Here is a 14,834-nt window from a genome sequence, read left to right as displayed (position 1 = left end):
CCTTGGCTATGCCTTTTCTGACCAACCCGGCTTTGTGGTGCCTGTCTGTTTTGCTCTCCCTCTCTAAAGTCCAAGCCCAGTGCAGGGAGACCAAGCCGATGGTAAATGGTAAGAAGACAGCTCACGCAATTCCCTCTCCACCTCAGTTCCTGGGCTGGACACCACGTAGGGGGTTATTGTGTTGAGAGTTCCAGCTGAAGGTTTCCCAGGAACACAACCGTGCTGGCCACAGGATCCAGACCAGGCAAACTGGACACTCCCTAGGACCTTCTAGGGACCTAGAAGATATGACTATGACTTAGGGTGGCAGCACCCCCTCAAGCCCACCACTGAGCTCATCTAGAAATGCTGGTGACACCCTCTTTTTCATGGTATTTGTTAAGCGCTTACTATGTGTCGAACACTGTTCTAGGTGCTGGGAAAGATTCAAGGGAATTAGGTTGGATACAATCCCTGTCCCACGTGGGGCTCACAGTCTAGGTAGGAGGGAGAACAGGACAATTGAGGTGCAGATAAATTAACTGACTTGCCCAAGATCACACAGCAAGCATTTGGCAGAGCCAGGATTAGACTCCCAGGCTCATGCTCCTTCCACAAGGCTATGCTGCTTCTTGTGGGGAAGAACATTTAAGACTTAATGTCCAGCTCCATCCCTGTAAACAGGCAGGAGCTGGGAGGAGGGCAGGGTACTGTCTGCTTGCTGTTGGGACTTGAGACAATCACGAGGGGACGAGCAGGAGGTCAGGGGTGAGGATGACTGAGAAAAAGTGAGCATCTGGGTGGTTATGAGGAAAGTCCAGTTGAGGATGGGGCAGAACAGGGAATGGGTCCACTATTTCTGTTGTGCTGTTCTCACCCAAGTGCTTAGTACAGTGCTCTACACATAGTAAGCACTCAAAAAACACCAGTGACTGACTGACTAGCTTTAGAGAAGCAGCATGGCTCAGTGGAAAGAGCATGGGCTTTGGAGTCAGAGGTCATGAGTTCGAATCCCCGCTCTGCCACTTGTCAGCTGTGTGACTGTGGGCAAGTCAATTAACTTCTCTGTGCCTCAGTTACCTCATCTGTAAAATGGGGATTAAAACTGTGAGCCCCATGTGGGACAACCCGATTTCCCTGTGTCTACACCAGCGCTTAGAACAGTGCTCTGTACATAGTAAGCGCTTAACAAATACCAACATTATTATTAGCTTGAAGAGAAAACTTCTGAGGGTATTAGAGGAGCAAAATTAGCTCCCTTGCTGGGTAACTTTAGAAGAGCTCAGTATGCTGCCTTTCTCATTACCTACTCAATTAAACAGAAGTTTAGACTGTTTAAATTCCAGCTCTGTGCTTGCCTGCATTAGGCATTTCACAAAGCACTTTACAATCTATGTCACACAACAGTGGAAAAGTAACTGTTTTTCTTAGAATGCAAACTAGGATTCCTAGATTCAGTGGAGAAGCCAATTTGATTATGACAGTCTCAAATATGGAGTAATACGGTACAGTTGCAAAATACTGCATGAAGTGGGGTATTTGGCATCAAGGATTAAGTCCAAAAAAACCCAAAAAACATTTCCCTATTTGAAATCTCCTCCAAACCTCCTTGTTGATTTCCATTAGTAGACAATATGCTCACCTCCAGCTTTTCTTGATAACAAAAGAAACGATAGGCAGGCTAAGCAGCAAGGACAATAATAATGTTGGTATTTGTTAAGCGCTTACTATGTGCCGAGCACTGTTCTAAGCGCTGGGGTAGACATAGGGGAATCAGGTTGTCCTACATGGGGCTCACAGTCTTAATCCCCATTTTACAGATGAGGGAACTGAGGCACAGAGAAGTTAAGTGACTTGCCCACAGTCACACAGCCGACAAGTGGCAGAGCTGGGATTCCAACTCATGAGCCCTGACTCCAAAGCCCGTGCTCTTTCCACTGAGCCACGCTGCTTCTCCGACCAGGACCAGTGGAAAGAGCACAGGCTTGGGAGTCAGAGGACCTGGGTTCTAATTCCAGCTCTGCCACCTGTCTGCTGTGTGACCTTGGGAAAGTCACTTAACTTCTCCAAGTCTCAGTTACCTCACCTGTAAAATGGAGATTAAGACTGTCAATCCCATGGGTGGCAGGGACTGTGTCCAATCTGATTATTTTGTATCTATCTCAGCGCTTAGTACATTATCTGACACATAGTAAGCATTTAACAAATATCATTAAAAAAGGAAATTATTATTATGACAAGTAGCAGAACTACAGAACATCAAGTAGCTTTACTTTTCTGCCAGCACTATTATGACTTTAATTAGACTATGTTTTAAACTGGTTCTTGTCCCTTTTTGGCGCTGATTTTCCTCAGCATCCACTTGGGTTTTGAATTTTCTTACACATGACCACACAATTTTCAGATAATAATTTCAGAATTTGGTAGTTGAGAACCGTGTTTCCAATAGAGATGTCAAACTTAAAAATTGCATGGACAAAATTGTATTGATTCCAATGCACCTTTTAGCTAAATAGATGATCCTTGGCCTGTCTAAAAATAATCCAGTCTTGAAAATACCAGTTCTTCCCAATAGATTAAATGGAAAGGGATACAGGAGAGTTGGGTGATGAAGGTGATGAAGGAAGAAAAACTATTTTTTGAGGTAGGAAGGTTTTTGTTCACAGGCCAGTGATAACCACAAATCAATTTTGCCAACAGGGAAACCCTCCAAGTGCCCTCGAAGATTCTTCAACTGAATATTCCAGTCCACATTATATTACAATGGTATGCTTCTTCTTGATCAATCAATGATATTTATTGAGCATTTAACTGTATCAGAGTACTGTATTAAGCACTTGGGAAGGCACAATACGATAGAGTTGGTAGACATGTTCCTTGCCTTCAACAAGTTCTAGCCTATTTGCTATGAAACTTTTTTTCCTACCTAAGCAACATCACTGATCTCAATGCCCATACTAAGACAGGTGTTTTCTGCTTCCCAGATCATCCATCTGAGTGAGAGGTGAAGACCACTAGCAGACCAATCTATTAATTCATCAAAGTTAAATATGAATGGATCTCCAGTGACCAGTGGGGTTATGTCCACACTGAAGGTCTTAATCAGTTATTCAGTGCTTACTGTGTGCAGAACACCGAACTGAGTGATTAGAAGAATACAGCACAACAGAGTTGGTAGACAGTTTCCCTGCTTACAAAGAACTTAGCAGGGGAGACAGTCTAGAAGGGGAGACAAACATTAATATAAATTATGGATATTACATAAGTGCTGTAGGGCTTAGGATGGGGTGAAAAAGGGGTTCGAATCCGAGGGTAGTAAAAATCTCAGAAGAATATAAATTTATTGAGGGAAACAATTATGTCTTTTATCTCAGTTGCACTCTCCCAAGTGCTTAATTACAGCTCTGTCCACAGAAGGTGCTCTAAAATACTATTGATTAATTGCACTGAAAAGCTCATTATGGTCAAGGAATCTGTCCGTTATATTGTTGTGCTGTACTCTCCCAAGCACTTAGTACAGTATTCCGCACACAGTAAGCACTCAATAAATACGATTGATCACAGTGACATTGCTACAGTAGTAGGCATGAATAATAAAATAGCACATTTTGATCACATGACCACCAATGCAGAGTAATTAATCAGTGGTATTTATTGAATGACTAGTGATTGAAACACTATATTAAACACTTGGGAAAGATCAACAAAAGCAAAACCCAAGTTTCCTCATTCAAGGGACTTAAAGTATAATAAAGGGAGGCATTTTAAGTTTACAAATATACAAGTTACAAATATAGTAGAACTATCTGCCCAAATTGGACAGTTTGGAGTCAGTGAAAGTCACACACCAACAGTGAGAAGCAGCATGGCTTAGTAGATAGTGCATGGGCCTGGGAGGCAGAGGATCTGGTTTTCAATTCTGCTCTGCCAGGTGTCTGCTGTGTGACCTGGGGCAAGTCACCTAACTTCTCTGACTCAGTTACATTGACTGTAAAATGGGGATTAAGAACGTGAGTTCCATGTGAAACAAGGATTGTGTCCAAGGTGATTAGCTTGTATCTACCCCAGCACTTAGTACAATGTCTGGCACATAGTTGGGTTTTGAATTTTCTTACACATGACCACACAATTTTGATGTGGTACAATTTTGATGATGGTACAACAAATACCATCAAAAAAAAAAATCCATGACAGTGAAGTGGCCCTGGGCATCTCTGGGAAAACTTTTTTGGTATCTAGTAGAACTTCCTGGGGTTACTGGGACAGGGTGCGAGGAGGGGAGGTGGAGAAAGAGTCCAAAGGTGGTTCATCTGGATGCCCCTCCTGAAGGTGGGGGACATCCATTCATGGAACTCAAACCCAGGAGCCAGTCCAGTCTATTCCAGAAGCCCCCCAGTGAGACCACCTGAAATAGATGTGTATGTCTCCAGCTGAGCACCCAAGGCCTTTACTGGATGAGTTCTGAGGAGCTCCACCCCTTCCTGTGAGAATCCCACCCCTTTTAATAGACATGTTTATCCTATCAAAGGTGAGTCATTAGTGCCCACCAATGCAACCATCTGTTGTAAAGCAATTCCATGATTCAGATGGCTCTGGCAGGGGAAGGAGGAGGATGTGATGGCATTCTAGTTCAACTAAATTTGCTCTTCACTGTAGCAATCAGCCAAATCAAGATGCATTTTAGTCCTAGCATTCTGTCCCGAGAGGCTAACCAACTTTCACCAATTCAAGTGTGAGGTTTGAGCCGTTTCCAAACCAGCTAAGGAGAGGACATATTTACCAGAGCCTGTGGTCCAGCAAGGTGGTGGGGAGGAAGAGGAAGAGAGGAAGGAGAGGGGGAGGAGCAGCAATCCTACTCAAAGGATTTACCCTAAAAGACTGAAGTGGCTGGTGATGTTTTCAAATGATTTTGTTTTCCAGAGCATTCCACTCACCCTAGCCCTCTGTTAATTATCTTGGTTTTTGCTCTTTGTGTCTTTTTAGCCACTGCCACTACCTCTGCTTCCGACACTGATTGCACCGTTCTCTCCCCGAGTAAGTACTGTATAGGTTATCAGCCAGTTATTTTGAAGCTCTCACCAGGAGCCATAAATTTGATCTTTCAGGGTATCATTTTAGTAAACCTTCAAAGTAAATAAAAAGTTGGTTGGTGCGCATTAGACTAATAAATTGCTTATTCCCAGAGGGCAGTTTAGTGGGTCAAGACAGTACATCATGTTACCTCCATCTTTGACTCCTACTTTTTTTACACTTGTCCTGGGCTCCAGAGTGTCCAGTTGAGAGCAAATAATAATGGTACTTGTTAAGCACTTATTACGTGCCAAGCATTGTACTAAGCACGAATAGGGTCGGACAGAGTCTCTGCCCCACATCGGAACAGTCTATGATGTAGGGAAAAATGGTATTTAATCCTCCATTTTACAGATACGGAAATTAGGGTACAAAGAAGTTAAGTGATTTGCCCAAGGTCACTCAGCAGGCAAGTGGCAGAGCTGGGATAAAAATTTACATCTTCTGACTTCCAGGCCCATGCCCTTTCCACGAGGACAGCCATTCAATCCATCAGTAATCTGTGTGCTAGGATTCCTGTTTAATGGGAGGCACCTCTGCATAGAGGATCTTGACCTGCCTCTCTCTCCCTACCACAACCTCCTAATTCCTTTCAGAACAGAGGTAGGAGGAGAAAGACACTGACAAGCCTCTGCTCAGAGCTTGAAGAAGCACTCTGGGGGTGAGTGGGAGACAAAAATAAGAGCAGTAAGGGGATTTGGGCTAATTTTAAGGATGAGAGAATGTAAAAGCCTGTGAAATGACAGGTTTGCCATCCACCCACACACATCCCTGGGAGTCTTCCAGGACTCTATCTATCACAGGTGGGAGCTGGTGAGCCACAGACTCTCTCAGAGCTTCTCAAGCTGTACTGGAAGCTCCATCAGCATTGCACCAGAATTTCCTCACTGCTTCTGTTCCGGAAACTGGGACCTTAGCAGCTGACTGGTCAGGGTTCCGGTCATGTGAGGTGACCTGGGTCCTCAGATCGATGGACCAAGATCCACATGATCTCAGGGAACTCCCTCATTTCATCACTAACTCAGGCACATTGTCAGAAACAGTGAGTTATACTGAAAGAAAAGTTGAGTGTGTGTGTGCGTGTGTGAGAGAGAGAGTGTCACAGGAGGTACCAGGGGAGGTGTAACAGGAAACTGGGTGTTTGGTAGAAAATTAGTACTTCAAATTTATTATAGTAAAGCCATCTATCATATTTATTGAGCTCTTCCTGTGTGCAGAGCACTGTACTAGCTCTTGGGAGAGTACAATATAACCTAGTTGTTAAACATGATTCCTGCCCACAAGGAGTTTACAGTCTAATCTAATGATTTTTTTCCAGATTTCCCTCCCTGAACTAGACCAAGGTCCTCATGGCTCTTATTCTCGCTCCAGTACAGGTAAGAAGGAAATCTTAGCAGAAAGAAAGTGTTTATCTTTACCAAGGAGTGACAGTATACGTTCTCTTGCCTTAGCTTTCTAAATTAGTATCAGTATTCCAGAGATAGTTTAAAAATGAGATGAAAATCCCAAAAGAGAAGCCTGCATTTAGGTTTCTCCTAATGGAGTTAGGAAGCTTTGCCTTGAGGAAAGAAAGAAGAAGGAGGAGGGGAGGTGTTTACTCTTGCCCCAAGAAAATAGTTTAAAGGTCGAAGGCTATGAACAATGAATACTGTTGCTGTTATTATGATGATGATGATGACGATGACAACTGCACCCTGGGATATGTCTGATCTGTGGACAGGGACTGTGTCTACCAACCTGTGTCTACTCCCCAAGCTCAGTACAGTGCTCTCACACAGTAAGCACTAAATAAATGATTGATTAAGGGTGAATTATTTTCACCTTGCTAAAAAAACAAATGAACTATTAGTATTTCAACTTTCATGCTCCTCAAATGAGTAGCAGTAATACTATTTATTAAGTGGAGTACTTACTGCATGCAGAGTACTGTACTAAATGTTGGAAAAGAATATACAGGTGGGAACTAGAGAAGGTTCCTGTCCCTCGACGGGCTCACAATCTAAAAATGAGAAAGGGGAGAGGGAACTAGCAACAGACACCGAAGGAGAGATGAAACAAAACACTAAGACAACATGAAGACAAAAAGAAATAATATTAATCCTATCAAGAATAGTTCACTAGCATGAAGTTAGCCATGGAAAACATAACAATTGCTCATGTCCTTGCAGTAGGTTCAGAGAGAAAGAGAAGCATAAGACAAACATTACACAAAGGAACACATTAAATAGATATGGTATTGAAATGTCTAATTCTTCACTTCCAAATGTAAGATTCAAGCATCTGTTTCAATATCTAAGCCTTCAAATGTATCTTCCAATTTAGCCAGAAAACTACTTAACTATTTCCTTTATATTTAAGCATTGAAAACAGAAAGCTAAATGGAAAAATTTATAATTCTTCAAGACATTCCCAATCTTCTACATTTTAAGGTTTTAGTGATTCTTTATTGCTCTTGAGGAAAACAAAGGAGTTTCTCCTATGGAAAAAGAACAAAATCATATTTCCATATCTCATCCCTGTATGAGGGAGAGCCATATTTCAGAAAGTTCCCGAATGTAGTTGTCTTTCTTATCAAACACCAAAGAATACTGTTTATTATTCAGTTTTAGAATCACATAGAGGCTTCACAAATGACATCATCTTTGTTGCACATGAGAAAAAAGGAAAGAGCCCAGAACAGTACATCTCTAAATTGATGTTCTTAATTCTTACAATAATAGTAATAGTAATTGAGGGCCCTCTTGGTGAGGTGAAATGTAATGGACACTTGGGAAATACAGAATAAAGAGTGACAAGCTCATAAAGGGCATATACTCTAGCGGGGAGGACAGACAAAATATGTACAACTCAAAATAAATAACTGAGGACACTTAGAGACTTGAATGCTAAGGAGGCTGGAAATAAGGGTCAACTCCATTAGTAAGTTCAGGCTCTAGATTCTACTAAAAAGGTTCTGCTGCCTTAATGAACAACTATGATGGTATTTGTTAAGAACTTACTATGTGCTAAGCACTATACTATGCACTGGGGTAGATATAAGGTAATTAGGTTAGTCTCTATCCCACATGGGGCTCACAGTCTAAGTAGGAGGAAGTAGGATTTAATTTCCCATTTTACACCTGAAGAAACTGAGGCACAGAATATTACACAACTTGCCCATGTCACACAGTAGGCAACCGGCAGGGCCTGAATTAGAACCCAGATCTTCTGACTCCCAAGCCCGTGCTTTTTCCGTTAGGACACGCTGGTTCTCGAGTAGATTGACAAGAGAGAGGCACCAGTGTAACATCAGGATTCACATCAAAATAAAAGGTCAGTAGATAATTGTAACAGCCAATCTTCTTCATGGCTGTGACCAGAACCTATCACCGACACCACCTTCAACTTCCTAAGCAGGGACAATAAAATCACCTATGATCAGGATCCCAAGTAAGGTGGTACTGGAATGCAGATAGCCACTATCATTAAAATAACACCTGGCTCATCAAACCTCCACTGGATGAGACATGTGAGGAGAATGGAAAATAGCAGGTGTCCAAATAGTAACTCTTTAGTGAGCTGAAAGGGGTTAATCATGGAAAAGGTAGACAGAAGAAATGCTTTGAAAACACAATGAAGACAGATTAGCCTCATATACAGTAATTAAAAATGGGGTGACCATCTTAGGAAAAAGACTTCAGGAAATGATACCAAGAGGAGAAAAATGAAAATTGCTAGGCATGAATGTGCAGCAAGAGAATCTTTTCACACACATTCACACACTTCATGGAAGCATTCATCTCAGACATATTCACATACATTAATTAAATTCTCATCATAAATGAGAAGGGGAGGGAGAGAGACAACAAGAGGGAGAGATGGGGGAGGGAAAGAGAGAGAGAGATTCAAGGTCTATTAAACTAGACTGCTAGTGAACGAAAAGGCAATATTAATGAGATGCTGCTGCTTGTAACTAATGCATTAACTTAATCTTAAAATTATTTCTTTACCTAATCAATACCAGCTTAACTGGAATTTTATCCTAAATAAACACTTAATTACAGGCAGGGTTCAATTTCTTTACTTCCTTAATTAAAAAATGATTAGCCCAGTATCTGCCTAACGATTCTTGGTTCTTAATCCAGACAGACAATGAATGACTACAGAACAATTGCCAGAAATGAACGGTGACCTGTGAAATCATGCTACACGGAGGTGGAGGCTATTCAGTGCACACCACAGGCTCCCCTACATTTGACAAAAGTGAGACTTTCTGGAGTTACCTGGCCCCAAATGCTGGACAGAAATTGCTCATCTTCCACCCTCTCATAGGCTCTAGGAATCTAAAAATTATAGCCATTTAGATAGAGGATAAAAAACACATCTGTTTTTAGAAGACTGCAAAGATTTAAAAATGTGAATTAATTCCTTTAACATATTTAATCAATAACATTTATTCACATTTTAGATGTTTGAACCAACTATTTTCCGCAACCATCCTCTCTTACCCTTTCTAATTGTTTCATTTGGTTTCTTGGAAAGTATTTGTATGGGGGTTTTTGACGTGGTTTGTGAAAGTTCTTCTGCACCAACTCTTTTTATAGGAGCTTTCATAAGATATTAGTTTTTTTAATTCATCAGAATGAAAAAATCCTGTTCAAAGGAGAACATTTTCCACTGAATAGTAGAAGGTGGATGTCTTCAGTGATTTTTCTGTATTACTTATCAGTTTATGTATTACAGAAGAAATATATAGCGGCCTTTGTACAGAAAAAAACATATAAATCAAAAACATTTTTAGGCCATGTTTCCTGCATTTGATGCCTGAAGAAAATCTATAGCCTTTCTCTTATTCAGATTTAATTTGGCAGAAAATCATGCAGATAGAATTTTAATGTCAACTTCATCTTTTACTGTTAGATTACAAGGATTTCTATATTAAAGTATAAATGTTAAAGCACAGTGTGATTCTTAAACTTAATCTCAACTAGAAAAATTGATATTCATGAAGGTTTTGCAATAGCCAAACACAAAACTAAAATAAATCAAATTCCTTTGACTCTGAGTCATTTAATTGGAACCTAGAGACTGCTCCTCATTCAACTGCATTTGGATTTGTACTCTTTATTCACTTCACTCTCAGCCCCTCAACACTTAGATACAAATACATAATTTATTAAGATTAATGTCTCTCTCATCCGCTAGACTGTAAGCTCCTTGTTGGTAGGGAATGCATCCACCAACTCTATAATATTGTACTCTCCCTAATGCTTAGTAAGTGCTCTGCACACAATAAGCACTCAATAAATGTCACTGATTAAAAGATATGAGCACATGAGAGAAAGAGAGAGACATACAGACAGCCAATAGAGTAATGCTTCTTGTCTCTTTATGTTCTGAGGAGAAGGAGTGATTCATTTAGGCTTATTTTCTAGATAATCCAAAGGCATTTCTTTCTTAACATTCTGGTTCCTAGCTAGACTGTTGAGATGAGGAAACAGCTAACAAGATGGCCTTCCAAAAGCCTTGAGAGGAGAGGCCACATTGCCAGCTCTTCTTGAGAAGCAGCATGGCTCAGTGGAAAGAGCATGGGCTTTGGAGTCAGAGGTCATGGGTTCGAATCCCAGCTCTGCCACTTGTCAGCTGTGTGACTTTGGGCAAGTGACTTCACTTCTATGTGCCTCAGTTACCTCATCTGTAAAATGGGGATTAAGACTGTGAGCCCCATGTGGAACAACCTGATTCCCCTGTGTCTACCCCAGCACTTAGAACAGTGCTCTGCACATAGTAAGCGCTTAACAAATACCAACATTATTATTATTATTATTATTCTGTTATCTAGACTTAAAGATGTAAATGAGAAGTATGGCTAAAGTAATTGTGTGAGTGGTAAAATCCAAACAACTTTCCAAGTTGGAAGAACCAGACAGTAGCCCACAAAATAACTAGAAAAGCAGCGTGACCTAGTGGAAAGAGGATGGGTCTGGGTTCTAATCCTGGCTTTGCCACTTGCCTATTAAATGATCTTAGGCAAGTCAACTAACTTCTCTGTGCCTCGGTTTCCTCATCTATAAAATGGAGATAAAATCTTATACCCTCCTACTTATATGTCCCATATGGGACAAGGACTGTGTCTAACCTGATTATCTTATATCTACACCAGCACTTCATTCAGTGTCTGACACAAAGTAAGTACTTAATATCTTGTCTTATGCTGTTGAGTTGTTTCCGACCCATAGCGAGTCCATGAACACGTCTCCCAGAAAGTCCACTTCTATCGGCAACTATTATGGTAGTATATCCATACTAAGCACTTAATAGCACTTAAAGCACTAAATAAATACCATAAAAAACTATCACTAACATTTATTGAGCACCTGTTGAGTTAGTATTTAACAGAGTACAATAGAGTTAATAGACATGTTCTTTGTCCTTTTTTTAAAAAAATGATATTGGTTAAATGCTTACTATGTGCCAGGCACTGAACTAAGCACTGGGGTAGATACAAGATAATTAAGTTGCACACACTCCATGTCCCACATGAGGCTCCCTCTTAATCCCCATTTTTCAGATGAGATACCTGAGGCAGAGTCGGGATTAGAACCCAGATCCTCTGACTCCCAGGACCATACTCTTTCCACTCGGCCATGCTTTTAGTCATATTCCCTTATGGACCTTACAATCTATCAGGGAGATGGGCATCAAATAGGAGGAACTAGTAGTATATGCTTTTTATTGGCTCTGCCACTTGTTTGCTGTGTGACCTTGAGGACTGAGTGAGTTTGGTGAAAGGTTGGTATGGATTTATGCATTGAGAGGAGTAGTTGAATAGTATCCACATGAGGAATGGTGGTCTGGGACAAATGGAGGAAGGTCAAGAGATTAAAGGTCTCTGTGGAGAGAAAGAAAAGTTTTTCAAGGGGCGGACTTCTAGGGGAGAAAGATGATTAGGAGGTCTGGATGGGTGAGTGGGATTTCAGAGTTCGGGAAGTTAGAAATAATTTAATGAATAGTGATAGCGAGACCCAGCCTCAGTCCAAGTTGGTGTCGGGGAAAGGTCTGTTTAGGAGAGGAATGGAAGGAAGGAGGTGACCAAGGAGGCATCTATGTAGATATTGAAGAACTTGTGCATCAGAATGGGGAAGAGAGAAGGAAGGTGAGAAGCATATTCAAAATAAAATCAACCAGAAAAGCAGAGTTGGGATTAGAGGGCAGTAAATGAGTGCAACTAGTAATTGTAGTGGGTGGGAGGGATTCATGAAGTAGCCTAACAGAAGAAATGGTGATGGAGGAAGGGGGCAGGATGCTATAAAAGCAGCTTGTGGAAGTGGGGTAAAAAGGACCAGGCCAACATGCTCCCTTTTCCCAGTGAGTCAGGGGGAGTGGGAGAAGGGGAGGGTCCCTGGGCAAGGAATGGCAGGAAAAAATGTAATATGGAGTGACCCAGGTCTCACTGACAATGAAGAGGAGCAGTAACTAGGTCAGGAACAAGTCTAGGATCAAAAAGGGTTTGCCCATATTTAGACAAAGATGTAGCTTGGGGTGAGGATGAAAAAGAGAACAGGGATGTGATGAGCAAAGTGAAATGTCCTAAAGTTTGTGAAGGTACAGGCTGACCTGAGAAGCTGAGGAATCAGCGAGATATGAGCTGACCTCTCAGAACTCCAAATCAACATGCACCACCTAACCACAGTAGCCGTCAATGAGATCAGATTGCGCTTCCTCGGACAATCCTCCCATTTCAGTGTGTTATGTTTGGCTATATAAAAAAATGAAAGCATGGAATTCAGCAACTAAGAAATCAACGGCAAATTGGGGGACAGTTTCCAAAGTGCCATGAGTTTTTAGTTGTCCCAAACACGCTCTGCGGTGTTTCCTCATTTGTTCAAAAGGTAGAGGAAGATCACCATTCCCCATAGAACTGTGGCAAGAAGGAACAACCATTTCATAGGACAGAATATATTTAATGTAACAGTACTAGAATGACAATATCGAGAAGCAATGTGGCCTAGTGGGAAAAGCACCAGCCTGGTTTTCAGAGGACCTGGATTCTAATCCTGACTCTTCCACTTGTGTGCTGAGTGACCTAGGGCAAGTCACTTATCTCCTCTATGTTTCAATTACCTCATCTGTAAAAAGGAGATTAAGACTGTGAGCCCTATGTGGGACATGAGCTGTATCCAACCAGATTAGCTTGTATTTTCCCCAGCACTTAGTATGGTGCCTGGAGCATATTAAGTGCTTAACAAATACCATTAAAAAAACCCAAGCTATCCAAGAGTCTTATTTGTACCTAACATCATAACAGTGCTATGACCTCTCTTTGTGTGACCAGCTCGAAAAATTTCAAGTGTTCCATCATCTCCTTGTATTTGGCAAGTGTGACATCTACTGTTAGAAAATCTCAGCTGCCAATGGACCCTTCACTTGAAAAAAATCAATCACCCCAATCATATTTATTGAGTGATTACTGAGTATAGAGCATTGTTCTAAGCGTTTGGGAGAATACAATATAACCGAGTTGGTAGACATGTTCCCTGCCCACAATTGGCTTACAGTCTAGAGGGGGAGAACGGAGGGAAAAAGCTCACCATCCTGAAATATGGTAACAATTTAATTCAGTCAGTTTTCTCAAGCCTTGAAATCAACTTCCAGCAGGTAGTAATGTTCATGTCAAATGGTACATGGGCATCGTCACTGATGGGCAATATAAAACTGCAGAAAAAGCAGCCTAGCCTAGTGGAAAGATCACAGGCCTGGGAGTTAGAGGACCAGGGTCCTAATCCCAGCTCTGCCACTTGCCTGCTGTGTGACGTTGGGCAACTCACTTAAGTTCTCCGTGCCTTGGTTTCTCTATAAAATGGGGATACAATAGCTGTTGTTCCTCCTACTTAGACTGTGAGTCCATATGGGGCAGGGACTGTGTCTAGTTTGATTAACTTGTACCTACCCCAGTCTTAGAACATTTCTTGACACATATTAAGCACTTAAATACCATCATTATTTATTATCATTATTTTTAAATCACATCTGATTTTGGCTAGATTTTTTTTTATGTTCTGCACTCTAAGTCAATACAACAATAGGTGGCAGTACAACCAACCCTCCTCTATCCTGGGAATGTGATTTAATCAATTTAGTGAGTTGGCTTTCCAAGTGCAGCACCTTCTCTGTTGTGATGGATTTAAACAATTTAGGAACTTTGAAATAATGACTTTCTCTATCCTTGAGGTAGAGATTTGCATACATTTACCACAATAATAATTTCAGGCCTCTGGGACTACTCAAGGTAGCAGTGTCTTCCCACGTACAAACTTTGGCTATTAAGGCAATATGCTGTGGTGCATAAATGGGAAATTGTATATTGAAATAGATTTATGGTAGGGAAACTCTCTTCTTCAGCTCTTGGATACCATTCTCTCCAAACTGACATGCAACACCCCCTATCAATTAATGGTATTTATTGAGCCCAATATTGAACACTTACTATGTGCAGAGCACTGTTCTAAGCTCTTGAGAGAGTATAATGCAACGGACTTAGCAGAACATGTACCCCGCCCATAATAAGTACATAGTCTAGAGGGAAAGATAGACATTTATATGAATAAAATTCTACATTTTGCAAAGGATACTCATCCTTCCTGTAGCCAGTCAATTATATTGGAGCAGTTACCATGTGCAGGACACTGTATTAAGCACTTGGGAGAGTACAATATAACAAAAAAAGGCTTATTCCCTGCCCACAAGGAGCTTACAGTCTAGAGGTTGCAGTCTAGCTTACAACTTACCGTCTAGCCAAGCTTACT

General features: G+C 41.2%; 1 long non-coding RNA gene across 1 annotated transcript; it reads left to right on the top strand.

Annotated features, from left to right (window-relative positions):
• Positions 1-2,673: 2,673 nt before the first annotated feature.
• On the top strand, positions 2,674-9,985 carry LOC120638419. The gene is made up of 4 exons (XR_005660072.1): positions 2,674-2,745; positions 4,963-5,013; positions 6,368-6,425; positions 9,174-9,985. It is a non-coding gene; the product is annotated as an uncharacterized LOC120638419 (long non-coding RNA).
• The last annotated feature ends 4,849 nt before the right edge of the window (positions 9,986-14,834 follow it).

The sequence above is a fragment of the Ornithorhynchus anatinus genome, chromosome 5 (genome assembly GCF_004115215.2).
Source record: "Ornithorhynchus anatinus isolate Pmale09 chromosome 5, mOrnAna1.pri.v4, whole genome shotgun sequence".
Taxonomy (NCBI): domain Eukaryota; kingdom Metazoa; phylum Chordata; class Mammalia; order Monotremata; family Ornithorhynchidae; genus Ornithorhynchus; species Ornithorhynchus anatinus.
Note: the sequence above shows the minus strand (reverse complement) of the source record. Positions and strands in the feature narration are given on the sequence as shown.